Here is a 27598-nt window from a genome sequence, read left to right as displayed (position 1 = left end):
TTTGGTTACCTTACCTCCCGATAAAAAGTGATCAAAAAGTCGCATATAGCCCAAAATTGTACCAATAAAAATTACAGCTCATCCTGCAAAAAAAAATAAAAAATAGCCCTTATACCACTACGTCTATGAAAAAAAGAATAAGGCTCCCATAAGTCCGAAAATAAAAAATATGCAGTTGTGCAAGCCTGAGGGGGACGATTCTTCTGTTTCAAAAGGCGATTTATCAAGGCCCTAAAATTTGGGTGCCAGGAAGGGGAGGGCTTAAACGTATCTGCTGGAAGCTAGGGTGCCCATATTATACCAGGGCAACACTTTCCCAGCAAAATTCCCCAAACTGCAAAGGTGCAGAGTGTGTACCAAAAAGTGGGATAAGAAAGGACCCCATTCATTAGTGTGACACTGGCCCGGGCAGAAAGGATTGCTTCACAGCATGACAAACATCTATGGATTATTTTATTGTTTTATTTACCCCATTATTATATTACCTGTTTATGCCCTGATGTACTCTGCCCAGCTTACATATGCCCCTACATTATAAACTGAAATACCAGTAATACTCAAACAAAGCTACTAATGTCACGTTGGGTATGTGGACCCACTGGACCGCACCGCCTTGACGGCATGGCAGCTGGCCAACAGGACACAGGTCAGTCTATCGTTCGTATAGTGCACCTGTAGTAGCTCAGACAGTATCAAGACAGGCTCGGCTGGGCTAGGCAGCAGGCAGGCACCAGGCATGGAACATAGCACAGCACAACTTCAGCTCAACACGGCACTTGACCAGGATAGCGTGGGATACAGGTTACAGATAGCAGGAACGGGAAACACTGGGAACTGGAAAACACTTAGGAGACCATCTGCATAGACATACTAGGATAACGCCAACAAGGCTCAGACAAGATAGGAAGGGGCAGAGCCCTTCTTATAGTCCCGGGTGCTCTGGAAGCAATCAGCCCAATCTCACACCAGTGTGCGCTCCAAGGTGGACTGAGCTTGCGAGCGCACCCTGGTGGTTACTGTGGAACAGGATGGCCGCATGTGCAGACATCTCTGGAGAGAAGGGCGTCGACCGGATGGAAGAAGTTTGTGTTCAGCGACCACAGACGTTACAACTACCAAGCTAAATCCTTGCTCCAAAAGCCAAATGCTGCTCCCTCCATTCTGAGCCCTACAGTATGCCCAAACAGCAGTTTACATCCAGATATATGTCATCACCATATCCAGGAGAACCCTATTAACAATTTTTGGGGTGTGTGTCTCCAGTAGCACACACTGGGTACAACATGTTTGCCACTGAAATTGCCTATTTAGGGAAAAATTGCAATTTTTACTTTGTACCATCCGCAGCACATTCATTTATGGAAAAGACCCGTGGGGTGAAAATGCTCACTACACCCCTCAATAAATCCCTTGAGGGGTGTAGTTTGCAAAATGGCATCACTTCTCAGAGGTTTATTTTGTTATTTCACATCAAAGCCTCTGCAATTGTGAACAATACTGTATAAATCTCTAAGGCCTCAATTTCGCATGGTACACTTTGAGTCCTGAGCCTCTTGAATGTCCAGGCAAAAGGTTAGGGCCACATGTAGGGTGTTTCTAAAACCGGGAAACACAGCGTAATAATTAGAGAGCTGTCTTTTCATGGTACCACAAGCTGGGCACCAGATATTGGACACTGAATTGGCATATATATGGAAAAATTGCCATTTTCACTCTGCAACATCCACTGTACACTAATTTCTGGAAAACACATGTGGGGTAACATGCTCACTACACACCTAGGTTAATACCTTGAGGGGTGTAGTTTCCAAAATGAGGTCATTTCTGGGGAGGTTCCCCTGTTTTGGTCCCACAGGGGCAAAATACGACATGGCGCCCGGAAACCAATCCAGCAAAATCTGAACTCCAAAAGCCAAATGGCGCGCCTTCCATTCTGAGCCCCGCCGTGTGTCCAAACAGCAGTTTATTGCCCCATATGGGATATTGCCGTTCTCGGGAGAAATTGCTTTACAAATGTTGGGATTCTTTTTCTCCTTTCTTTGTTGAGAAAATGAAACTTTTTGAGCTAAAGCTACGTCTTATTGGAAAAAAATGACAACTTTATTTTCAATGCCCAATTCTAATAAAATCTATCAAACAGCTATAGGGTCAAAATGCTCACTACACCCTTAGATGAATTCCTTTATGGGGTGTAGTTTCCCAAATGGAGTAACTTTTAAGGCGTTTCCACTGTAATGGTACCTATGGGGCTTTGCAAAAGTGACTTGGTGCCGAGAAACCAATCCAGCAAAATCTATATCAATCAAGCCAAATGGCGCTCCTTCTCTTCTGAGCCCTGACGTGTGCCCAAACAGCAGTTTATGACCACATATGGGGTATTTCTGTACTCTGGAGAAGTTGCTTTACAAATGTTGGGGGGCTTTTTCTACTTTATTCTTTTTGTAAATTGTTTTTGTTTTAGCTATGACAACATCTTATTGGGAAAAATTCAAATTTTTCATTTTCATATCCAAATTTTAATAAAAACTACATGTGGGGTCAAAATGCTCACTACACCTTGTGGGGGGTAGTTATTAAAATGGGGTATTTTTTGAGTGTTTCCTTTGTTTTGACACTACAAGACCTCTTCAAACCTGACATGGTGCCTAAAGTATCATCTAATAAAAAGAAGTTCCCAAAATCCACTAGCTAAGCCCCATTGGGATCCCCTGAGGACGCTGTGGGGGCTAATACAATTTTAACTGCTATGATATACTAGCCTCTGTGCTATTACACACTGGGACTCCAGCGTACGTTCAGCAGTCTGCAGCTGCTGACGCAGGCACTCGCACCCGAGCAATTGTTATACTCTATCCTGTCATGGTCTGGCAGAGTTTATATAGAGCATCTGCTAGTTGTCTATAGCCACATTTTAACTCATTGTGATCTTGCTGTCCATCCGTGGACCTTTTACTAACATACTATTAAAAGTTATATTTTATCTATATTTAGTTAGTAGCTGGGAAATTGGTTTCATTGTGCCTCTGGCACATCAGTTCTTCGATTTATTCCTAATATATAGGGCCCTCAAAGCCACTTGAGAACTGAACTGGTCGCTAAAAAAATAGGCTTTTTAAATTTTATTGAAAATGTGAGAAATTTCTGCTAAAAAAGAATGCCAATGTAAAGTAGACATATGGAAAATGTTAATTAGTAACTATTCTATGTGGTATAACTGTCTTTCTTACAAGCAGATACATTTACATTTAGAAAATGCTTATTTTTGCAAATATTTACTAAATGTTAGTGTTTTTCACAAATAAACACTGAATGCATCGGCCAAATTTTACCTCTGACATAAAGTACAATATGTCATGAGAAAATAATCTCAGAATCGCTTGGATAGGTAAAAGCATCCCAAAATAATTACCACATAAAGTGACATGTCAGATTTTAAAAATGAGGCACTGTCAGGAAGGTCAAAAGTGGCTGCAGCAGGATAGGTTTAAAAAAACAGAACAAGGTACATACTAAAATCTCATTTATGAGACATAAGACATTCGGTTTGAAGGCGTTTGCCGAGATCACAATAAATTTACTGACCGCAGGAAATGGCCTAAAATAGAGAAAGAAACTGTACACACCTGATTAAACCGTTCCGGTGGTCCCCGATGCTTTTTGTTTACCTAGATGCAGAGGATCATAACCAGAGTGGCATCGGCAGTGGGTTTATCAGGTGAGTATAGGTTAATTTTTTATTTTAGACCATTTTCTGCAACCAGGGAATTTATTGGAATCCAGGAGAAACCCCTTTTAAGAGAATGTCTCATGTTTCATTAATTACATTCATGCAGACACATTTTTTTTCTTGGGAACGCGGAAAACCTGTCATTAAAAGTCTGCTCTATGGAGAACGTTGCCTAAAGATATGTGTATTAAACGCTTATAAAATTCCATGCACATGCTGCAGGAACAGTATCATTCAGATCTATTAAACAGATTTTAATTTGCAGATATTTCTGCAACCGTTTTTTTTCCAGTTTGCAAAATAACATCTGTTTGGTCTAGTCCCGTAGACAGTTCATAGAGTATATATTGAAAGGAAATTGTTGGAATGAATGAGTAATATTATTGTCAGATAATAAAACAGTAAGTTTTAAAAAATCAAGCTATTGTGTACAATAAAATAATACAGTGAGGTTAGAATACGATCATAAGAAATTGCTCTACAAACTCAGTACGCGTAAAAAGGAACAGTGAAATCTGTACTATAACAGTCCAAAATAAGTGCTTGACCATGAACTAAAGCTTAGCAGCATGTAGGTCATGTAATATGACAGCGATCCTGCTGAGGGACTGAAGCACAAGAAACATTGTGTTATGGAATGGAAACCTTACTGCCTTGACCCTAATCCAATGGGTTAAGGATATTTGACCATAAGTGAGCAATTAATTTATATTGTTACGTTATCATTATACAGTGGGGGAACATCAGCCAGGGTCCTCCTGTCATCCAATATAATCAGACATTCAAGCAATAACTAAAGGAATCTGAGCACTAAGGGAAATCCCACAGAAGTATGGGGAGAATACATAAACTGTGAAGGTGATAACACAAGTTACCCAATGTAAGTTAAAGAGGCTCTGTCACCAGATTTTGCAACCCCTATCTGCTATTGCAGCAGATAGGCGCTGCAATGTAGATTACAGTAACGTTTTTATTTTTAAAAAACGAGCATTTTTGGCCAAGTTATGACCATTTTTGTATTTATGCAAATGAGGCTTGCAAAAGTCCAAGTGGGCGTGTTTAAAGTAAAAGTACAACTGGGCGTGTATTATGTGCGTACATCGGGGCGTTTTTACTACTTTTACTAGCTGGGCGTTCTGACGAGAAGTATCATCCACTTCTCTTCAGAACGCCCAGCTTCTAGCAGTGCAGACACACAGCGTGTTCTCGAGAGATCACGCTGTGACGTCACTCACTTCCTGCCCCAGGTCCTGCATCGTGTCGGCCACATCGGCACCAGAGGCTACAGTTGATTCTGCAGCAGCATCAGCGTTTGCAGGTAAGTAGCTACATCGACTTACCTGCAAACGCCGATGCTGCTGTAGAATCAAATGTAGCCTCTGGTGCCGATGTGTCCTCGCTCGTCCGACACGATGCAGGACCTGGTGGCAGGAAGTGAGTGATGTCACAGCGTGATCTCTCGAGAACACGCTGTGTGTCTGCACTGCCAGAAGCTGGGCGTTCTGAAGAGAAGTGGATGATACTTCTCGTCAGAACGCCCAGCTAGTAAAAGTAGTAAAAACACCCCGATGTACGCACATAATACACGCCCAGTTGGACTTTTACTTTAAACACGCCCACTTGGACTTTTGCAAGCCTCATTTGCATAAATACAAAAATGGTCATAACTTGGCCAAAAATGCTCCTTTTTAAAAAATAAAAACGTTACTGTAATCTACATTGCAGCGCCTATCTGCTGCAATAGCAGATAGGGGTTGCAAAATCTGGTGACAGAGCCTCTTTAAGCATTCATTTTGGCCTATTTTAACCCCTACCAGCCATATTTCTTTTTAGTTTTTTCCTCCTCACTTTCCAAAATTCATAACTTTTTTATTTTTCCATCAACAAAACCATATGAGGGATTGGTTTTTGCAGGACAAGTTGTAGTTCTACATGGCACCACATGAGTGGAATGGGAAAAAACAGCGATTCCTCCATTGTTTTTGGAGTTTGGTTTTTACAGCATTCACCATGCAATAAAAACGATACGTTAACTTCATTATGCGAGTCAATACGATTACAGCAATAACAAATTTATATAGTTTCTTTTATGTTTTATTGCTTTTACAAAAGAAAAATTAATTGTAAGAAAAAATAAGTTTTGTGTTGCCATATTCTGAGAGTTATAACCTTTTTATTTTTTTGTAGATTGAGGGTTTTTTTTGCGAGGCGAGCTGTAGTTTTATTGCTACCATTTTGGGTTACATAAGACTTTTTTTTATAATTTTTTTATTCCAAGACAATGTAATAAAAAAACAGCAATTCTGGCATTTAAAAAAAAAATAAAAAATTATTATGACGTCCACAGTTCGGGTAAAATAATGTTATATTGTAATAGTTCGGTCTTTTTTGGATGCGGCAATACCAATTATGTTTATAGTTTTTTTTTTACATTGCTTTACACCTCATGCACACGACCGTGTGCGCCGGCCAAGTCCTATCAGTGATCCGAGTAGAGATAGAACATGTACTATCTTCCTCGGATCGGCGACCAATCATTTTTCACGGACCCGATTCACCCGCTAAAGTGAATGGGTCCCTGATGATTATCAGGTGTCACGCGGATGCCGTCAAAAAGGGCCCGAGTGGCACAACGATCGTGTGCATGAGGCGTTAAAGGGAAAAAGGGGTAAAACTTTTAGTATTTTATTTGTACATAAAAAAAGACCCATCGAGCCTTTGGCAGGGCTTAATAGGAGCAGAAAGATGGCAGACCAGGGGGCTTTCATTAGACCCATAACAACAATTGGCACCCTGTGATCTCGTCATGGGAGGGCCGATGAAAAGTCGGAAGAGGCCGTCCCCCTCACTATTGACTGCGGCATTTGAACGAGCCGGATCCCTCTAGTTACAGTGAAGCGTCGGCTGTAACATACAGTCGACACCCTATTAATATGGAGCAGGCTCAGCCCGTGAGCTCGTTCCATACTTCCCCTTGCCAGATATGATGTAAACCTAAGTCAAATGTTGGCAAGGGGTTAAAGAGGAACTTGAGCAGAGAGACAAGTCCCTTAAATGTTTCAATGACAATAAAAACATAAAATCCATTTTAAAAGGGATTCTTGGGATGGTTTGCAATTTTTAGTACTGAAAGTTGTTTCCTTAGTGGCATACGTCTTCAGAGTAGAATTTAGAATAAGGGCAAGAACCGGCTGGAAAGATTAAAAATGTATCCAGTATAATACTATGCAATGATATGTGTGCAGTGGTTCCACAGGTTACTATATTTAAGACTTACAATGGCCTTTCCTGGACAAAGGAGCCGTCCACTTTGTATTTTTTATATTTATTTATAGAATAGGAAATCATGCAGATTTCTAATACACATGTATTTAAAATTCTGATCACATATCTTTCTTATATCCGTGCAGTTGCCTTTGTCTAAAAAAAATGGTATTGCCCACAGGTTAGTCCATAGAAATGCATCCATAGAATAACTGAATGGACTAAAGATGGCGGCAGTCATGTGACACACATAATGTGACCCCTGGCATTCAGGTTACACTATCCAGGTATATAATAGGTGAATAATAGGTTATTGACGATCAGAAATTATTGAGGTTATTGAGGAGCAGAAATTATAAAGTATTTGTACCTCCACCAACATCTCATCATCATGTCTGTCAGTGTCGGTGATGTTCAGCTCAACTCTTCTCCCTGTCCCCCATATAGAAGTTAGGCCTTGTTTATGCCCCCATATAGAAGTTAGGCCCCCAGTTTGTGCCCTCATATAAAAGTTAGGCCCCCAGTTTGCCCCCCCATATACAGTTCCCCCTGTAGATAATGTCACAGTACCCTCTATGAATAGTGCCACACAGCCCCCAGTAGATAGTGCCACACACACACTTGTAGATAGTGCCACACACAACCTTGTAGATGGTGCCACCCCCCCCCAGTATATAGCATTTCACCCCCTTCACTGTAGAGAGCACCATTGAATTGGGGCTCCCTCTGGGGGTGGAATCCCCAGCCAGAGCATTGCCGATGCTTTGGCCCGGGATTCCTCTCCCGGAGGAGCCGATTACGTCACTGTTCATATATGGATAGTGACGTCAGGGCCTTCTCCAGGAGCAGAATCTGGCCCGGGATTCCGCTTCAGGAGGAGCCCCTGATGTCACTGTCCATATATGGATAGTGACATCAGGGGCTTCTCCAGGAGCGGAATCCCCGACCAGAGCGTTGGCTCCAGGAGGAGCCCCTGACGTCACTGTTCATAAATGGATATTGACGCCAGGGTCTCCTTCAGGAGATAAATGACTGGACAATTATAAACTGAAGCTCTTAGAGGTTATGGGCTTAAGGAATAACTATAATTGGCAGAAATGTGGTATACATCAAGCAAATCTCATCCACTAGCTGTGGCGTTGTCCCAAGCTACATAGATATGGGAATGGAGTAACAGCATCTATTTCTAAATTAATTTGGAAAGAGGTTCCAATGGAACTGATGCTATTTATTTTTGGCACCTCCAGTCTTTTGAAAGACAGTGGTTGTAGCAAACTAATTAGTAAGATTTTGTTCCTGGCAAGATTGGTTATCATTTATGAATGGATCTCTCTCTCTCTCTCTCCCTCCCTCTCTCTCTCTCCCTACCTCTCTCTCTCTCTGTCCCTCCCTCTCTCTCTTGCTCCCTCCCTCTCTCCTTACCTCTCTCCCTCTCCCTCTCTCTGCTCTCTCTCTCTTCTCTCTCTCTCTCTCTCTCGCTCTCTCACTCCCCTCCCCACGCAATATTTTCGGGGGTGACTGTTAATTTTTCCAGCATTGACTTTTGGGATAGTGTCTGTACTACATAATATTTTGTTTAATATAATAGTCTACCTGTGCCACGATGGGCCCACTGGGTTGGGGCCCTCTCAGATTTTTTTCACCCCCCCCCTGTGCTAAACCCCTAGCTATGCCTATTACCTGTACTATACATACTATACCACTCTCTATATGTACTACATGTAATGTACTTCTGTACCTGAACTATGTAAGGTACCGGCTTCTACCTGTACTACATGTACAGTGTCACTCCCTACCTGTGCTGCATGTACTGTACTGCTCTCTTCCTGTACTGCATGTACTGTACTGCTCCCTACCTGTGCTACATGTACTATACTGTTCTCTACCTGTGCTGCATGTACTGTACTGCTCTCTGCCTGTGCTACATGTACTATACTGTTCTCTACCTGTGCTACATGTACTATACTGCTCTCTACCTGTACTGCATGTACTGTACTTCTCTTTACCTGTGCTACATGTACTGTACTGCTCTCTACCTGTGTTACATGTACTATACTGTTCTCTACCTGTGTTACATGTACTATACTGTTCTCTACCTGTGCTGCATGTACTGCAACGGCTCTCCACCTGTGCTACATGTACTGTACTGCTCTCTACCTGTAGTACATGTACTGCTCTCTACCTGTTCTACATGTACTTTACTGCTCTTTACCTGTACTGCATGTACTGTACTGCTCTCTAACTGTACTAAATGTACTGTATTACACTTTACCTGTACTACATGTAATGTATTATTCTTTACATGTACTATGGCTCTCTCTACCTTTACCTGTACTACACATACTGTACCGCTCTTTTCATGGGCTGCATGTGTGGTAGTGTTCTTTACTTGTCCTACACATATTGCATTGGTCTCTAACTGTAGTTCATGTACTTTACTGCTATCTATCTCTGCTACATGCACTGTTCTGGTATTACCTATGCCACCATGGGCCGTTCCTATAAACACCAGGTGAGCATGGCTTTATTTTGTTATTACTGCATACTGTGTGTTCTACTGTATATAGTACGCAGAAGAAATTGCTGTGCTATATATAATCTGTATATTGTCATGATAAAATGTATTTGTTGTGGTTTAAATGAAATAAAAAAGTCATGTTTTAAAAAAAAAAATTACGGCTTTTTCTATATTAGTCATCCACATACTTTTCTTTAATGCGAATGTTTTTAAAATTATGGAACCTTAAAAACCAATTACTAGTTTTCCATAGAGTTATGTTCTCAATGTTACAATACTCTAAAGCGACAATGGTCTTCCTGGAACAAAATTAATATTGTTAATTGAAAAAGCAATGTATTTACTGTACTGTGGTGATTTTTTGTTTATGTGTGCTGAAAAACTGTAGTTTTAACCTTGCTTTCAACATATTCCAGATGTCTGGCTCCTGACAAGTAAACAATTATGAAGCATTTACCAGCTAATTAAGGTTTATAACACATTTGTTTATTGAAAATGAAAAACAATGTAACAAAAGAGGAAATACATACCATGTTTTTTTCCCATTGTTTCTGTATTTATTTAAAATCTACCTTTAGCCAAAGATGAAAGCATAACAGTGCTCCAAAACCCTTATTTATAGTTAATGTCAATCCAGATTTCTGCTGGCTTTAGTTTCTGACACAAAAAGAGAGTACTTTCTACTACATCCTCCACTTTCTGTTAGCCATATTAGTTCCCATGAGGCTAATATCTCAGCCTGTATGTAACATTTCCCTCTCTTTCACTTTTTTTTTGACAAGCAGTTACTATTAGAAAACCATCCCTCTCATTGTGCAGATGCATGCCTACAGAAGTTGAATGTATGTCTTGAGAACAGGACTGTGTGTAAGCCAATGTTAGATCCCATAGATAGGAATGCATGTATCCTATACATTAGTGGCATATCTCCCAACTGTTCCTTTTTTGCGGGATTATCCTGAAAAACTGACCTCTAAGCCGGTCAGGCCTTGTACAAATATTCCTAGAAGTGAGTGTTTATAGGTAAGTTTGTGGCCGTTCCTAAAGAGATATAAGCAAAGCCTAATAATGTCCCACGAAAAGGGATTCACCGTGTGAAACCACAGCTGTTGTGAAATTACAAGTCTCAGCATGCGATGGAAGCTGCCGACTGTTAAAACCCTGAGTCCCAGCGAGTACATGTACAAAGTAAACCCATAAACAGTTAAATATATTCAAAGCACTTAGATCATTGGAACTCATTCCTAAGAATTCTTATTAAAAAAAAGCTTTGAAAAATGTAATAATTGCAAATCGAAATCTTGATCTGGAAGACTAACATAAGTTAAAACTTTTCGACTCATTGCTTGTCTAATAAGGATCAGCTTATGTTAATTTACAGTTCAGAACATGCAAAAAAAATGTTGGACTAAACAATAAATTCATAGTATCCAATATAATTCAAATAGACATGAGGTCTTTATCAAGCGGTGAGTGGACAATCCCAATGTATCCCATTTATTTCCAGTGTTTTCTGTGCAGTTATTTTCATTACTCTGCCCTATTATTAGAACCTCTGTTATACAACGAAAAAATTTCAGTAAGGATTATTGACACATTAGGCTCAAAAAGAAAGTGGGGCTTATAACAAATCCAAAGCTAGCAGCTCCCATTGCTTATATTCTCATCAGATCAGTCCTTGTCCCCAGTAGGGATTATAATCTAATTTCCTTATCTTATACACACATCCACTAGAGGTGCCCATACACGTTGGTTAAACATTGGCTGAACCCACCGATTTCGGTGGCACGGGCCAATCATCTAATGTGTATGGGGGGTGCGTCTCTTATCCACGAAATGCAGATTTTGGGGGTAAAGAGGTGTCTGGCAGCAGCTTATTCCCCTTAACCCCATTGAGAATAATGTATGCTAGGCCAAGCCATGTGTTTGGGGTGTCGGGAGGAATATCTGTCGGCTGACAGCTATTTAAGGTGTATGGTCACCTTAGGGCCATTTATTGGAAGTCCCTTTACCTATCAGTATATATTTTTTGGAGAATAAGAAGAAACTGGCGTACCCAGAGGAAACCACCAAAAATATACGGAGAACATACAAACTCTATGCAGATCCTTCTTGGATCGGAATCCAGGACCCCAGTGCTGCAAGCTTTCATCTACTTAGAATTGAGGATTAGTACTGATCTACCCACCTAATGATCACACAAAATGAAATGTAATCTCATTGTTTAACAAATAATAATTTATATTACAAATTGTGACATTTAAGCATTATGGTACAATTTCCCATTTGTGTCAAGCAGCACCATAGTACAGCACTGGGAAATATCTATGCCAGGCTGCTGTAACTAATATTCCCTACTAAAATTCCATATTAAATAAACTCAAGATTTTATCAAGCCTTTCCTTTGTTACAGACTTCATAAGCAGACCTGCCGGTTTTAATATGCACACACTGATGCACCACGAGACTACCTTTCAGAGAATGTCCTCAGGGATGGGACCAGAAATGAACCTTTAACCTGGTCTACATGCAGCCTTGATGCATGTAAAGGAGATGTCCCTCTGCTGACCCTTTCCCTGGACAGCAAGGGTGTGTTGCCCTGGAAACCGGACCATTGGGACGCTTACGGTGTGTGCCCTGCCAGATGGTCAGGTGAGAGAGTATTCCGTCTATATGACAGCAACACCTCTAGTTAATCTCCCAGCATAAGCTTTCTGTCTCTATTTCTTGGGCACTTCTTTTGTTCCCTCCATGTATTATGAAACAAAGCTATTCTTCAGCATAGGATATGGGTTTTTATAGTTTTTAGTAATTAGTAATGAAAACGAAGATATTAAGTAGAGGGAGACGTTAATAAAAAAAAAAGTAAAAGCAGCATTAAATCACAAATGTGTCGTATATAAATAAGAAATACATCAAGAAGTTTAGAGTCGTTTGTGCCTTGAGTTTGCAAGATACGTCAGGTTATGGCTATAGCATTGGTATTTACAGTGTAGCACAGCACTCCTGATTTCTTCTGCATTGGTCCAATAATCTTTTCCACTTAAAGGGTTATTTCCAATGCAATGATTATCTTTATTTTAAATTTTGCTCAAAAGTTATGAATTTCATCCATTACAAACTTTTTGAAAATGCTGCATTCTTCAGAAATCCTTTTACCTAGTCTGGATTATAGTCCATTTGTTATTTCTTGTTGCTAATAGACACGGTCACCAGCAGTGAAAGTTGTGGTGGCAGTGTATACGCAGTGCTCCCTCCCCAGCCCCTCTTTTACTAGCAAGACTTCTCATGTATAGATTGTACATGTGAAGTAACTCGGTGTACAGATACCATAGTGTCACCAGCCTGGGGCCGTCCTGCACATCTCCACTCTGAAATCGAATACTTTTTCCAATACAGATGAACAGGGTGGCTTCAAGGCTATTGAGCATGTCTGGAGATCAGGGCCGATTCTAGCTTTTCTGCTGCCTGATGCAAATATTGCACTGGCGCCCCCAGATCTTGATTGACATTTTTCTGGCTGTTTTACATCACTAGCAGCCTCCTACAACTCTTGCGGATGTGCCGTTGCAGAGTACACCGAGCTTTACGGTGCCTGCCGATGGGGTACAAGGCAAGTGCGCACCCGAGAAAGCTGGAGGAGACTGGTAGTGATGTAGAACAGCCAGGAAGATGTCAATCAAACATGGAAAGGTGGGTTTAGCATCAAGACTGTGTGACTCTTCAGGATAGCGGCACCGCCCCATGACCCTTTAAAGAGTAATTAGCATACGGCATGCACTGTTTTAAAAATTTGACCTTATAGATTTTGCTGCATCCAAAAAAAGCATACAGGGGAATGTTTGGAAATATTGTTAGGTCATGTATTATCGCACAGTGGCGGTTCAAGAGGTTAAAACTACTTGACAGGTTCCCATTAAATAGACAATGAATTACAACAATTCCATCTGCCCTGCAATTTTGTTATTATACATAAATCCTATATAATTACAGCCCCAGAACAAACCTCTGACATATATACAGTACCAGAACCAAGCTCTGACATATATACGGCACCAGAACTAAGCTCAGTACATAAATACAACACCAGAACCAAGCTATGTACATATCATATATACAGCACCAGAACAGAGCTCAGTACATATATACAGCACCAGGATCATGCTCAGTACATAAATACAGAACCAGCACAAATACAGCTCAGTACACAGATCATTTACAAATTCAGTGTAACCCCTGCCGTATAGGTTTGTACAGCATGAAACTACAGCTTCCAGCATGGCCCAAACAATGGTAAGGATATTCTGGGAACAGCTGTTTCGCAAAAAAAAAAAAAAAATAATAATAATAATAATAATACCATCCATAATTAGTACTGTGACTACAGTATTGATTAGAGGCAGACTAAAAATGTACATTGAGTGACACACAGGTGACGTCTTCTCAGATTGAAGTTGTTATTTTTCTCTTTTCTTCTCCATCCGATCCAGACCTCATGACAACTTCTCCTGGCCACGGCCCATTTCTGCAGTTTGCCACTCAGATGTCTTCAGTTTCTCACTTTTAAAACATTTCCGCACCTATAAACGAAGATGAAATTCTCATGGTGCCACACACAACGGTCCTAAATATAATAGCACCAAACACTGTGTCCCTGATTATAAAAGCACCATACACTGTGTCCCACACACAGTGCCCCCTGTAAATAGTGCCCGCTCATAGAACGCCCTGTTGATAGTGCCCCTTATATAGCCCCCTGTAGATAGTGCCCCTCATAGAGCCCCCTGTAGACAGTGCCCATCACAGAGCCCCCTGTAGACAGTACCCCCATACATAGAACGCCCTGTAGATACTGCCCCTTATAGAGCCTCCTGTAGATAGTGCCCCCATAGAGGCCCCCCTGGAGATAGTGCCCTACGTAGATAGTGACCCCCATAGATCCACCTGTAGATAGTGCCCCATATACAGCCCCCTGTAGATGCTGCCTCCGAGAGTCCACTGTAGATAAAACCCCCCTGTAGTTAGAGCCCTCTGTAGATAATACCACTCACACTGGTAACTGAAAAAAACTTTACATATTCACCTGATCCTAGCAATGCAGGCCTGGTCTCTTTTGACCATGTCTGCTGGAGCTGAACGACGCAAGTGGCGCGATGACGTTTTGCTCAGCTTGCGTCATTGAAAGCGCTGAATGGCAGGGCAACAGACTAATGTTCCTGGCCCTGCCAGTGCTTGTGATCCATGTAATTGTACCTGCGCAGATACAATTATAGTGGAGGAGGGGGTGGTGCCGGGTAGTTCCAGTGGTGATATGGCCCCTCAGAGAGGCTGCAGGCCGCCTGACCAAAAGCAAAAGAGGTCCTCCGCTGACACTCCACTAATACACCACAAAACGATCAACCTTATGGACTGTACGCCCTTCAACTCCAGCTTGTAGTAAAGGTGATCTTACTCTAGAGGTGCAGAGAACTATGTTTTTCAGGCCAAACTTCCTTCCAGTGTTTGTTCCGTTCAGATAAAAAAACAACAGAGTCTCTCCGAATGCTTCTGCTCTACACTGTAACCTCTCACTGCAAAAAAGTTTAAAATGGCGACTGCGCTATTGATTCAGTAAAAAACAACGGAACCCTGTCACAACGGTGACAAATGGAAACCATTAGCAATGTTTCTGTCACCATTGAAATCAATGGTGATGCAAATGGAAGCTAAGGTTTCCGTCTGTCTTTCCGTTGAAGGGTTCCCCTGACGGAAACCTCCGACGGAACCCCTTAATGGAAAGTCAACACTGATGTGAACACAGTCTTACACTTTGATCATATACAGTGTAACACAACACACACATACATACATATATACAGTGAACATCTGAACTGTTCATTCAAAGAAACAGGCAGCCAAAAAAGGTCACATGAGCTGTCCAAAGGCAGCAAATAGAGGTCACACAGTTCATCCTCCTTACAAACCACTTTAAGGCTACGGCTAGACCTAAACTTTTTATCGCTCACTACAAAAAATTGTTTCAGAATTCCAAAAGACTAAATTTGTTAAATTCTTTTATATTTACTTGCCATTGCTTAAGATTTATAAATAACTAGAAAAAGTACCCGGCGCTGCCCAGGTATAACGTGTCGGTCTGTCTGTTTGTGTGTTCATTAGATTTGTTCCAAGGGTGCCCAGGAGTCTAATCCATGCCCTCATATTTTCTTGGTTTACGGGGAAATCGCTAGTAGTCCTATATACTCCGTCAGTTACACACTGTTTAGTTCAATTTTAACTTCCTAAACACCTAACAGCTAAACTGGTAGGAAATGGAGTCATAAGACTGTGACAGAGCCTGTTGATTAACAACATTGGCAGTTTTATTACCAGTTGGCCATAGACTATGGTTGGATCATAATTGAAAACAGCATCATCATTAGCACGCTGAACATGATGTGCTCTATCAGCTTGCTGACTGGCCTGGGTTTGGGCAGGAGTCTCTGTGCTTCTGAGAGCCACCTGTCTGATCTGTTGCTTAGAAAGTCTGAGTTTGCTGAGGAGTTTCAGCAGCTCGAGCAGCAGTATGACACATTTGATCAGCTTGCAGTTGGGCAAGAGGAGTCTCTGCAGCTAGTAATGCAGCTTTCCTCCTGGCCATCAGTAATTTGATTAGTTGCTATGGGTAACCGCTACCCTGTACCTTCCTATCTAGGATTATCTTGTAAAGTGCACTACCTGCAACTGCCGGATAAAAACATCATTACTATAAAAGTGAATGTCTGTATTCGCTTTTATAGTATTGGATCATGAGATAATGGCTGATAACAGAGAACAACAGCAAGGTTGGGATCTTTAGGAAAATCTTCCTGACCACCCGATGTACCTATCTGCCAAATTTGGGTTTAAATGGTTCAGGCGTTTGGATGCCTATAGAGGACAGACAGACATTGACTTTTATAATATAGAATAGCAGAGTTACCCGGCTTCACACTGGTCTATTTGTTTGTTGTTTGTGTGTGTGGTTAAAAACTTAATTTCGTACTGAAGCCAAAATATCGAATAAAGTCAAAGTGCAGGGTTCCTTTTTGGAGGCATAACTGATCTGAAAAGGGTTCAATTTATGGGAATGCTCAAATCTAGTAAAGGTACAGTTAGTTTACGGCATGTAACACGTCGAGTAAAGAAAAATGGCTTGGTTGTTATGGAAACCTGGTCTAAAACTGTGTGTGTGAGTAAGGCTAAAAATGAAGGACCTGCGAGCTTCTATCGGCTAATACTCGTCATGTGATATGGAGGAAGGTCCTTGATGTGGAAGCCAGTGGTGTCATATTTGCTTTTGTGAATATGTTGAGAACGGTAGATCCTAGAGAGCTGAAACCTGTTCTAAAACCTTCGGAAGCGGGTAATTTACTTATGTGCCAAATTTGGTGCAGATTGGTTCAGTCGTTTGGCCGTACATAAAGTACATGCAACAGACAACAAACATCAGACAACAGAAATTCATTTATATATATATATATAGAGAGAGAGAGAGAGAAATATTCACTCTTCTTTAAAAGTTTTCCTTCTTATATTTCTATAATGAATCTCAGTGAATTTGATTACACTCATATTAGAGGCCATACATAGTGGATCAATCATTGTAAGGCCGTGATTTTCTGAAAACTGCGACACAATAATGCAGCAAAACACACACTGTATTGAAACAGTTTTTGGTGCAGTTGTTTGCACAGTTTTTTGAGCCAATACAGAAATTAACACAAATTAAATGAGATACATGAGTCCTCGTCACACATCCTTATCCTTTTATACGGCTGCAAAAATGGATCCGCAAAACATGGACCACAAACTGTAGGCTTTCGTGTTGGGTCTTGTTTTTTAACAGACCCTTGAATAGAATGGGCAAAACAGATCCGCAGAAACTGACAGGAATACAACTTGCTCTGAATTATTTTCTTTATACCTTTATTTCCTTTTGAATCCATTTCTGCCTTTGGCTTAAAGAGAACCTTTCACCGCCCCAAACATGTGCAGCTGAGTGCAGCATGTTACAGGAAAGGCTTCACAAACCCGGTCTCACGTAAAATTATTTTTCTAACTCCCTCTGTTATTTACATATCGGTGCCATTATATTTGGCGCCCGATATGTAAATAAGCCCCTGAACAGTCAATGGGGCGTTTCTAACTAACTAAAAGGCAAGGGGGCGTGATGTCTTCACTCTGACACTGTCCAATCAGCTGCGGATAGTGTCATGGCGGCTTGCGCTGTGTTCCCTTTCGCGAGAACACACACAGACCTGGTGTTTATGCTGCAGATAGCGTGCGCGCGCCCTCACGCATGAGCTCACGACCGTTCGCTAGCACATTGACATCACCACTCCCGCCACCACGGAACGAGAAGAGACGAGGAGGAGTAGCAGAGACGAGGAGGAGATCTACTTACATCCGTCGATGTGCGCGCAAACGGCCGTGCGCGTGCACGTGCACGCCCACGCTATTTGCAGTACAACCACCAAGTCTGTGAGTGTTCTCGCGGGAGAGAACACAGTGCAAGCCGCCCTGACACTCTTCGTAGCAGATTGGACAGTGTCAGAGCGAAGACATGACGCCCCCTTGCCTTTTAGTTAGTTAGAAACGCCCAATGGCGGATTATAATATGGGCGTTTCGGGCGGCCGAACTGCACGCTCCAGCATTCACTCTGCCGTGAGCGGCTCGGTGCAGGCAGGCGCGATGTAGTGACGTCATCGCGCCTGTCTGCACGGAGTCACTCACGGGACAGTGCAGAGGAGGAGAAGCATCCCCCACCGTCGTGGGAACTGGGATAGGTAAGTAATTATGTTTTTTTTATTTATTAGGTACGTACAAATGGGGCATTATACTGTGTCACTCACATCTATGGGGCATTATACTGTGTCACTCACATCTATGGGGCATTATACTGTGTCACTCACATCTATGGGGCATTATACTGTGTCACTCACATCTATGGGGCATTATACTGTGTCACTCACATCTATGGGGCATTATACTGTGTCACTCACATATATGGGGCATTATACTGTGTCACATCTATGGGGCATTATACTGTGTCACATCTATGGGGGTATTATACTGTGTCACATCTATGGGGGTATTATACTGTGTAGCAGCTATGTGACATTATACTGTGTCACATCTATGGGGCATTATACTGTGTTGCAGCTATGGGGGCATTATACTGTGTTGCAGCTATGGGGGCATTATACTGTGTTGCAGCTATGGGGCATTATACTGTGTCGCAGCTATGGAGGCATTATACTGTGTTGCAGCTATGGAGGCATTATACTGTGTCGCAGCTATGGGGGCATTATACTGTGTTGCAGCTATGGGGGCATTATACTGTGTTGCAGCTATGGGGCATTATACTGTGTCGCAGCTATGGAGGCATTATACTGTGTTGCAGCTATGGAGGCATTATACTGTGTCGCAGCTATGGGGGCATTATACTGTGTCGCAGCTATGGGGGCATTATACTGTGTAGAGGCAGCTATGGGGGCATTATACTGTGTCTCAGCTATGGAGGCATTATACTGTGTAGAGGCAGTTATGAAGGGCATTATACTGTGTAGAGGCAGCTATGAAGGGCATTATACTGTGGGGGCAGCTACGGGGGACATTATACTGAGCAATTACAAGACCTGCAGGTCCAAGGGGGGAGACGCTGTGTAGCACTATATACAAGGGGGGATTGTTGTATAGCACTATGAAGAAGGGAGCGCTGTGTATCACTATATCTAAGGGGGATTGCTGTGTAGCACTATATACAAGAGGGGGAGGGCTATGTGATGCTATTTACAGAGGGGGAGGACTGTGTAGCGCTATTTACAGGGGGCTGTGTGTGGTGCTATCTACAGTGTTTGACACAATTATATTCAGGGGCGCAGTCTATGGTGCTATAATATTTAGGGGCACAGTGTTTGTACTATTTTATTCAGGGGCGCAGTGTTTGGTGCTATTATATTTAGGGGCACAGTGTGTGGCACCATGATAATATTATCTTTGTTTATAGGTGTGGAAATGTTGGAAAAGTGAGGAGCCAAAGACATCTGAGTGGCAAATTCTGCAGAAATGGGTCATGGCCGGGAAAAGTCGTCATGAAGTCTCTACTGAATGGAGAAGAGGAAAAAAACTATGTCGTCACCTGTGAGTCACTAGATTTACAGACAATCTGTCATCTCTACTGACATGTTTATTATAGGAAATCCTTGTATTTCACAAAGTCTTTGTGCAGTCCAGGACTGATAGACAAATAAGTGTTACTATTCCCCTTGTCAGGAGAATGTGTCCCTACACGGTGCGATACTGTCAGCGATGGTTGGAGACTGTCAGTATGTGGGGACACAGCCTTTTGACAAGGGGAGTAGTAACACCCATTTGTTAATGTCTGGACAAAAAGGAAGTGTTAACAATAGTTACAGGGCGGCGGTGGAGAAGGGGGACCCAACTATGGGTAACAGCCCAGGGCCCATGGTCTACTTAATCCGCCACTGGAAACGCCCCATTGACTGTTCAGGGACTTATTTACATATCGGGCGCCAAATATAACGGCACCGATATGTAAATAACAGAGGGAGTTATAAAAATAATTTTACGTGAGACAGGGTTTGTGAAGCCTTTCCTATAACATGCTGCACTCAGTTGCACATGTTTGGGGAGGTGAAAGGTTCTCTTTAAAAAACCGAGCAAAAAACTACATAAAAACTGCATGTTTAATCCTGGCCTTAAAGTGAAAATAAATCACAAAATAGTAATACACATTTATTATGGTTATTAAATATAAAACTATTCACTGACATCCATATTACACACTTAAATCATTACTAATATAGTATTTGACATATTTGATAGTTTCCCCCAAAAAATGGAGGGAATGTTACTCACCTTTCAGCGGAGCTGTGGATAAAACGGAACTTGTTCCAAGTTTAATGAACGATTTTCTTAAAAAGGTTCAGGAGCAATCCGGACGATGTCCTGAGGTGCTTAGGAGAGATGTGCGGGATTTTAAAGGAGCCTACGCGTTTCAAACGCCATGATTAAGAACGGCCATGATTAAGAACGCAGGAAGCGTTTGAAACGCGTAGGCTCCTTTAAAATCCCGCACATCTCTCCTAAGCACCTCAGGACATCGTCCGGATTGCTCCTGAACCTTTTTAAGAAAATCGTTCATTAAACTTGGAACAAGTTCCGTTTTATCCACAGCTCCGCTGGATCCACATCGTCCTTGTCTTCCACTCAGTACATCGCGTGCCGACGCGAGGATCCGTGCGGCAATTGAAGTGCAAAATCCACACACCTAAGGTGAGCTGGAGGTTTCGTCTCCCCCTCTTGTTTTTACTCACCTTTCACTGGTACTTTGCCCGAGCTTCCCTGTTTCCTCCTACTCTAGACTTCTGTTTTGACATACCTGGTACTTAGTTCTGACATTCGCATGTTATTAGGTACTGATTCTCCTGGTTCCCACTGTCAGCTGTCCTGACTATGTCTCTGGTTGTCACTCAGATTTTCTGTGTTTACCAAAGGTAAAATCCCCAACTCTGTTCCTTGAATATTTCTCACTAGCCTGTATCCCTTTTGGCCTGATTCCAGTGACTCCCGCTATGCTACTTCTGGTTGCTTTGTAATCTAGCATCTGCCACTGATTGAAGGATTCCCTGTGAATTACATCCTGGGTGTACTGTGCAATAAAGTCATACATTGCAGCGTTTCAGGGTGAATATCAGGGTTCCCTCACCCTTTGCAACGCAGTTTAGCCTGTGCCAATCTGTTTGAAGCGAAAATTATTTACTTCCAGGTCACTATTACAAGGAGTCTCTGAAATGGAAAATGCTTCTAATGTCTGCTAAGCGCAAGACTGAGGCTGTTGGTAGAGATGAGCAAATCGATTCTAAACAAATCTAATTCGGACCGAATCTACCAAAAGTTTCTGATTCGGCTAAATCCAAAACCTGATCTCCCATGATAACTCGTCCCTATCAACCTCCTGAGATGACGTAGTTTTGTCCCATATAACAGCTGCTATGATGCATCCCTGGCGGCCTCTTGAGATGGCATCGTTTTATCCCATGTGACTGTTGTTTTTCACGTGGGGCTTAATCAACAACTTAATGTCAGCAGGCCGGCAAGGACGAGTCGCTATGGCAGACCAGGGGAGGTGAGTATTGTATTTTTTTTATCTTGGGGTTTGAATTTCAAGTGCCCTGATTGCCATGTTTGACTCTCTGATGTCTTCTAGGACTGTATCCAATTTGGATACAGTAGAAGACATCAGAGAGTCAGACAGGGCAATCGGGGCAATTGCGTTTCACAGCAAATGTATTTGGACTGAATCAAATTGGACAGCTGATTCAATAGAATCGGCCCTAAAACAAATTTTGGGAAATTCACTCATCTCTAGTTGTGAGCCTTCAAGAAAAATGCTATGTTTGGCAAAAGCCAGACAACACACACCGTGGTAAACACTATCCCCAACATAAAGCATAGTAGTAGCAGTTTTATACTGTGTGAACCTTTGGAACAGGTTTCCCTGCTTTGTCATTTTTACAAGCAGCAGGTCTGTTCCTGTGCGCTCAAATACAATAGGGATGGACGACAGAACACCTCAATAATCTGTTGGTGCATTTCTTAGGGGACCCTCTACCATGGGTTCGGAAGTTGGAGTCGAAAGGTGGGAACATCACTCACGGGTTGTTTGTGCCTGGATTTATACTCCTTGTTATTCAGGTCTGTACCAACCTTTTTTTTGGTCTGATGTCAGATTGTATTAAAATGTCTCACAAATTTCTAGCCCTCTTGAATGACATGAGGAGCAAATTAGCAAATACATCAGGGAAGTTTTTCCATAACATGTAATGTTGATGATTTTTCTAATTTCTGTACTATATTTTGTGTATGCTGTAACAAATGGAAGTCTTTCTTTGCTAGAATGTACCGTCCTAGTACTGTCTAGTAGAGACGGACGAGACATCTGTTTGACTTTTTAAGATGAGGTTTCAGGACTGACTCGGGCAAACTCCTCCTGGCAAATTTGTTAGCCATTTCGGTCAGGTGTCGCTCTTTTGTTGTAGGCTCTGAGACTATTCTTTTTATTCTCATCAACTGTGAGAGAGGTAGGGAATTAATAAGTGTGGGTGAGCGATTGCTGTCATAATGTAGCAGGCAGATTTTGTCTATTGGTTTGGATGAGATGTTGCAACAGAAGGTTGTATTTTTTTTACCTGCACTAAGACGTCGTGGAAGGGGATCTCCATCCTACTGTGTTCAAGACTGAGAGGTGGAGGTAACACGGTTATTCAAATATAGTTTAGACCTTCCAAGAATCCCTGCCAAACACAAAAGATATCATCTATATACATAAGCCAAAGCTTAACGTTAATCCTGAAAGAGACATAATTGTAGACATCCTCAGAACATAACTGCAAATGTTGGGGTTACAGTGCAGCTCATTGTGGTTCCAGCTATTTGATTGAAAAACTGGTTTTCAAGCAAAAACTAGTTAACTACTCAAAACAAAGTCCAATAGTTCCATGATTAGTGATATCTTACCCAAAATAAATTAATCACTGATATGTAATGTCCTTTCAACTCTTTCTAGGTCATCCCGAGTGGATATATTAGAGTCTAGGCTGCTTACGTCCATGGTTGTTAGGATGACATTCATGCCAACGAAGGTCTACAGTGGAACATTTTTCTTAGGAAATCTGTGGTAACTTTAACAAAGGATGTACCTTGTTCAGCATAGGGCCGCATTAAGCATCCGAGCAATTGGGCTGTGGGTTGGAAAAGTGAGTCCATCGCTAAGACCATCGCCTCTAGAGTTTAGCTCTTAAAGAGAACCTTTCACCAGCCCATACATGTGCAGCTGAGTGCAATGTAATAAAACGAGATAGAAGATATCGAGGCACTCACCGGATTATCAACAAACTTCTTTATTTCTGGATCTCGGTCAGGACGTGGAATTAGCCTACGGCCGTTTCACGTGCGTACACGCTTCCTCAAGGCCTTGGCGTCACTTCCTCTACCTGCCTTTTTATCCACATGTCAGTACAAAATGTTATGCAACAAAATACTAAAAGACAGGGAAATACACAATATATAATACGGTGAAATAGTATATCATATTTGCATCAAGCTAGAATAACAATATGTTACTATTTATTCATTACGTTTAAAAACAACAAGGTTATGTTATAAAGGCACTCAGGTTGTTTCGGTCATTGAGGCCGAGAGGTCCTAGTGCCCCTGTCTGTGAGATAATTTCTGCCTCTTTTTGCAATAGAACTCGGTGCCTGTCTCCTCCAGACATTAGTGGTTTAATGTGAACTATACCCACAAAACGCATGCATCTAGCATTGCCTTTATGTTCTTCCTGCATATGCTGTATTAATCTAGGACAACCCTTATTTGTAACTAGTGATCTGATATGTTCACGAAATCTAATATACATTGGTCGGATAGTTTTTCCTACATAAAATCTACCACAGTTGCAGACAATGGCATATACAACATATTGGGTTCTACATGTTATCAGCTCATTAATTTCAAAGGCACAGCCCCCTAAATTAAGGTTCCTAGTACGAATAATGGAGTTGCAATAATTGCATTGTCCACATTTATGATTACCTTTCGGTCCTATGGCTGATAACCAATTCTCATTTCCCTTCTCTTTTTGGGAAAAACGACCTCTAACTAGTATATCCTTCAAGTTTTTACATCTAAGATATTATTGGTTTCCTAACTGCAACCTCCATTAATAGAGGATCATTTTCCACAAGATGCCAATTTTTTCTAATGCTCGTAAGGATAACATCGCTCATTGGACTATGACCAAAGGATAAAACAAACCTTTTATCCTCTTTTGCATTCAATTTTTTCTTTCTTTTTTTATTGTGTTTTAATAGAGATAACTGTTTATTATTGTTAGCTTTATTTAAAGTTTCCTCTACCAATCTAGAAGGGTAGCCACGAATTTCTAACCTTTTTCTCATTTCATCTGCCTGCTCAAGGAATATCACATCACTGCTATTAATTCTTCTTAAACGTAAAAATTGAGCATATGGTAAAGATTGAGTTACATGTTTTGGATGGTAACTATCATATCGTAAAAGTGTATTAGTAGCTGTGGGTTTTCGATATCCTTTTGTCTGTATTTCACCCTTTTCTATCGTCACATATACGTCTAAGAATTCGATTTCCTGATCACCAAACTTATGTGTGAAACTCATATTCATAGTATTCTTATTTAAATATTGAACAAATTCTAAAAATTGTTCCTGAGTACCAGACCACACTATAAAGATATCATCTATATAGCGCAGATATAACTGTAAATGTATAGCATAAGGATTGGAAAGATTATAAATCATTTTTTCCTCAAAATCTGCCAAAAATAAATTGGCGAAGGTTGGAGCCACTGGTGTACCCATCGCCATTCCTGACTTTTGACGGTACCAAGTGTCATCAAATTGAAAATAATTATGACCCAACACATACAGTAACGCTTCACAAATGAAGTCAATAAATGTGGGATCACCTTTTGTATGCTGTAATTGACGTCTAATTGCCTGTACACCCGCATCCTGCGGGATGCGGGTGTATAGTCTTTCGACGTCAATACTAGCTAATTTAAAATGAGTGCAATGTAATAGGCAGGGTTGCACAAACCTTGCGTCACTTTAAACTATGTTTCTAGCCTCCGCCATTATTTAGATATCGGTACTGTTATAGTTGGCGCCCCATATGTAAATAACCCCGTGAACTGTCAATGGAGCATTTTTTTATTTGTAAATGGCAGGGAGGTATGATAATTAGCGCTCTGACACTGTCCAATTAGCTACGGATAGTATCAGAGTGGCTTGTGCTGTGTGATCTTTCTCATGAGACACACAGTCTTGTTGTCGTTGTCTGTTGAGAGCTGAAGAGAGGATCAGAGCACGCATTCACTATATTATGAATGAAAAAATAAGTATTAACCCCTTCCCGACATCCGCCATATGTACACGGCGCACGTCGGATGGGGGAGTATGGAGCGGGCTCACGGGCTGAGCCCGCTCCAAAGGACAAGCGTGTTACAGCCAACACTTCTGGGTAACGAGCGGGATCCTGCTCGAGGGCTATCCCGTTTGTTTAACCTTATTAAATGCCATGGTCAATACCGACCGCGGCATTTAAAAGACTAAAAACAGAGGGGCAAGCCCCTGTAATGTTCCAACGGCCCCCCGCACCGAGATCGGGGGGTGCCGTTGGTTGGCATGGCAGCCTGGGGGCCTGATGAAGGGCTTCATAGGAGACTGTCAGAATCACCATATACTGCAATACATTAGTATTGCAGTATATCGTGCAAGTGATCTAATGATCGCTGGTTCAAGTCCCCTAGGGGGACAAGTAAAAAAAAGTAAAAAATAGTAAAGTTACGTTTTTTTTAATAAATAAAAAAAAATAAAAAAATTTAAAGTAAAAATAAAACAAATTTTCCCTCAAGCACAATGGAATTTTTTTTTAAAATTAACATAACTGGTACCGACGCGTCCGTAAAAGTCCAAACTATTACAATATATCATTATTCAGTCCGCATGGTGAACGCCGTAAAATGTAAAAACTTCAGAATTGCTGTTTTGTGGTCACTTCATCTCCCACAAAAAATTCAAAAAAAGTAAATGATCAAAAAGCTTCATGGTATCAATATAAAATACAGCTCTCCCCGCAAAAATTAAGCCCTCATACCGCTAAATCGATGGAAAAATAAAAAAGTTATGGCAACAAAACTAACATTTTATTTTTAACAATTAGTTTTTTTCTTGTAAAAGTAGTAAAATAAAGAAAAAGCAATATAAATTTGGTATCGCCGTAATCGTATTGACCCGCAGAATAAAGTTAACATGCCGTTTTTATCACACAGTGAACGCCGTAAAAACAAAAACACCCAAAATATTGAGGATCTGCTGTTTTTTTCCTATTCTACCCCACAAATATTTTTTTTACTTTTTCCCACTACACATCCGTGTGCTGTTAATGCTGTTTCACACATCAAATACATTGAAAAGCAGAGAAATATATATTTTTTTAAAACTATAATACATGGTACAATGTCACAATCACAGGGTATGTGGACCCACTAGGCCGCTCCGCCGTAGCGGAGAGGCAGCTGACCAGGTCACAGTCTATACAAATGTCTATAGTAGTTAGTAACACTTGGGTACCTGAACTAGTGCAGACAATGGCTGTGGCTTCAGCACGGATGGAGGTCGGTTCAGAAGGTAGTGCCAGACGTGGCGGGCAGGATCCGATGTGGCAGAAGACACTGGACAAGGCAGAAGACACTGGACGTGGCAAAAGACACTGGACGTGACAGAAGACACTGGACGTGGCAACGACAGCAGGTGCAGTAGACACGACTCCAACACTAGTACGCACAGGAACAAGAACAGCACGGGATACAGGAACAGGTAACAGGGCACGGGTAACGACTGGAACGGGAAACACTAAGGGACCATTTGCAAGACAGTCTTGGGATAACTAACAATGCTCAGTCAAGGATCAGAAGGGCTGGGGTCTTCTTATAGACCAGGAAATCATGTGGTTGATGATGATGATTGTTTTACAGGTACGCACGCTGGCCCTTTAAGAGCGGGCACGTGCGTGCGCACGCACCCTACGGGATACAGCAGACCGGAGCGGAAGTGAGTGCTGGCGTCTCCTAGGAAGGAGACGGGGACCAGCGCTCACGGATCCATGGCTGCGGGCGTCGGGAGGTGAGTAAACCCGGCGGCCCGTGGCCATGGACGCTACAGTATCCCCCCTCTTACGCCCCCTCTTCTTGGGGCCAGAGTGAGAGAGTAATTTTTTAATGAGAGCAGGAGCACTGAAGTTCTCTTCCGGCTCCCAGGATCTCTTCTCAGGACCAAACCCTCTCCAGTCCACCAAATAGAAAGTCCTTCCTCCTACCCTTTTGCAGTCCAGGATCTCCCTCACCTCATCAGAAGAACCGCTGGGAGCAACTGTGGAACTAGAAGTCTTGCTGTAGTGGTTCAGGACCACTGGTTTCAGGAGGGACATATGAAAGGAGTTGGGGATT

General features: G+C 41.8%; 1 protein-coding gene across 1 annotated transcript in view; it reads right to left on the bottom strand.

Moving 5' to 3' along the window:
• C1QL4 (complement C1q like 4) overlaps nt 1-27598 on the bottom strand; it is a 63543-nt gene that overhangs the window by 13995 nt on the left and 21950 nt on the right. The window lies entirely within an intron of this gene.

Source organism: Rhinoderma darwinii, chromosome 2, assembly GCF_050947455.1.
Source record: "Rhinoderma darwinii isolate aRhiDar2 chromosome 2, aRhiDar2.hap1, whole genome shotgun sequence".
Lineage (NCBI taxonomy): Eukaryota > Metazoa > Chordata > Amphibia > Anura > Rhinodermatidae > Rhinoderma > Rhinoderma darwinii.
Note: the sequence above shows the minus strand (reverse complement) of the source record. Positions and strands in the feature narration are given on the sequence as shown.